This window comes from Elgaria multicarinata, chromosome 11, assembly GCF_023053635.1.
Source record: "Elgaria multicarinata webbii isolate HBS135686 ecotype San Diego chromosome 11, rElgMul1.1.pri, whole genome shotgun sequence".
Taxonomy (NCBI): Eukaryota; Metazoa; Chordata; class Lepidosauria; order Squamata; family Anguidae; genus Elgaria; species Elgaria multicarinata.
In genome coordinates this window covers 7,112,418-7,114,692 of record NC_086181.1, presented here as the reverse complement: position 1 = coordinate 7,114,692, position 2,275 = coordinate 7,112,418, and the positions used below count along the sequence as shown (strand labels likewise).

Here is a 2,275-nt window from a genome sequence, read left to right as displayed (position 1 = left end):
GAGGCGCAAGGGGGATGACGGGTAAGAACAGATGACGCTCGGCCACAAAAGGACTACGATGCCCGTCGAGCACCGCGGGTCCGTTTCGGTCTCCGCCTTCCCGACCTACCCAGAGTCCTTTGCGGTCGAGGGGCGAAGGGAAATATAGGTATATGGGGAAAGAAGGAAATTCGCGCTCAATCAAGGCGCCACAGATACTGACGTCACGGGCGAGCGCCTCTCTATTTCAATGGGCGGGGGAGCAGAAAGGCCCTGGCAACAGTGTCACGTGCCCGGCGACTGCTGCATGAAGGAGGGAGGTGCGTAAACGGGCAGAAATCTCGCCTCGTCTGTCATGACGTTTTCCCATTGCGACGGTGACGTCATTCTTGCCTATCCTGCAGTGCTAAAGCGCTTGAAACTGGAAAGACAGGCTTCCATTCTGAGGGAACAAGGTGCTAGGCTTGAGGCAGGAAGAAGTGAAGCAAGAGTAGCTTAAAGTGGGGGCGCAATTGTCCTTTCTTCAGGTGGAGAAACCAGAGCAGTGCATAACATTCCAATTGTAGTTGCAGCATAGATTTGTTTGTATAAACGTATTGCAATTGTGGCAGTTTTATTTCTGATCCCTAACATGGAATTTGCATTCTTCTCAGGTTCCACAAATGGCTGCAGCCAAGAGGACTTTGGAGCACCGTCCCCAGAGAAGCTCACCTGAAGCAAACTTTCATGTGTTTTTGACACAAGATGACCTTTCAATTTTTACAGGCCTACTAAACCTTTGTTGTCAGTGGTTGCTGTTTTGTTAGATATTAGGGGTTTTTTATGCTTTGCTAGCAAGTTAAATTCAATTCAGTTTGGAGTCACTTGTGATTGGGGGAATCTTTCCTAATGTATTATTTATTTAAGATTTGTATGCCGCCATTCAACCAAAAAAGGCTCTCACGGTGGCTTACAAAAGTATTTCTTGACAGTCCCTGCCCACAGGCTTACAATCTAAAAGACATGACACAAAAGGAAGGGGGATTGGGAGGGAGGGAGGGGGGGAAAGGAAATTCAGGCACTACAATCTTACTTGGAAAGTTCAGTGGTGACAGTTGGCAGCAGGAGGGAGGGGGCTCTCAGCTGGAGCTGGACCCAGGCAGGATGGAGAGCTGCCTGGCTGCTGCTTCCTCCCTCACTAATGTAGAAGTAATTGTTATGCTTTATGTGTTCAAAAACGCATAGCGTGAAATCTAGTATTGTTCCCAGGGGCTGCTGTTGGTAAGGGGGTCACTATCTTGTATATATTTTGGGTACTGCGTAGAAATGTGACAACTGCTTACCCTTTACATTTCATGGCCTTGTGGCCCCACCATTCAAACTCCTCTATACTCATTACCTGCTGACTAAAGTTACCACCTTCATGGTGAGTACAAATAAGTTACTTTAAATGGAGTCAGACTGGTCCATCTAGCCCAATACAATATCTAACCCTCGAATAATAATAATAACTGTATTTCTTACCCGCCTCTCCATTTGGATCAAGGTGGGGAACAACAATAAGTATAAAAAGCATAAAACTGAATTAAAAACATAGTATACATTATTAAAACATCCTAAAATTCCACTGGATAGGCCTTCCAGAATAGATCAGTCTTTATAGCTTTCTTAAATGCTAAAAGACTATTAAGTTGACGAGTCTCCGGCAGGCCATTCTACAGTCTGGGAGCAGCAGAAGAGAAGGTCCTCTGGGTAATATTGTCAGCCTAATTTTGGAAGACTGAAGTAGATTCTTCCCAGATGACCTGAGTGTGCAGGGCTGATTGTATGGGAGAAGACAATCCCACAGATAGCCTGGACCCAAACCATGTAGGGCTTTAAAGATGATAACCAACACTTTATATTTTGCCCGGAAACTAATTGGCAGCCAGTGAAGATATTTTTAAACGTGTAATGTGGTCCCCCCTAGGTGTACCCGTGACCAATCTGGCTGTCATATTTTGAAGTAATTGAAGTTTCCCGACTAGGCACAAAGGTAGCCCTATGTAGAGTGATTGCAGAAGTCAAGCCTCGAAGTTACCAGTGCGTGCACTACCATCTTTAGGTCTTCCAACTCTAGGAAGGGGCGCAGCTGGTGTATCAGCCGAAGCTGATAGTAGGCACTCCTGGCCGTCGCATCTGAGCTGTCATTTGGAGCAGATCCAGAAGTACCCCCAAGCTGTGAATACAGTCTTTCAGGGGGAGTGTAACCCCATCCAAAACTCAAAACTCCGGAAGCAGAGGTTTTCCACAGGCCTCTCTACTTGATATATTATGC

General features: G+C 46.2%; 1 long non-coding RNA gene across 2 annotated transcripts; it reads left to right on the top strand.

Moving 5' to 3' along the window:
• The first annotated feature begins 327 nt into the window (after positions 1-327).
• On the top strand, positions 328-772 carry LOC134406912 (uncharacterized). Of its 2 annotated transcripts, none has more exons than XR_010025992.1 (2): positions 328-434; positions 633-772. It is a non-coding gene; the product is annotated as an uncharacterized LOC134406912 (long non-coding RNA). The 2 variants fall into 2 exon arrangements; XR_010025993.1 differs by having other exon boundaries at positions 399-506.
• Positions 773-2,275: the final 1,503 nt, after the last annotated feature.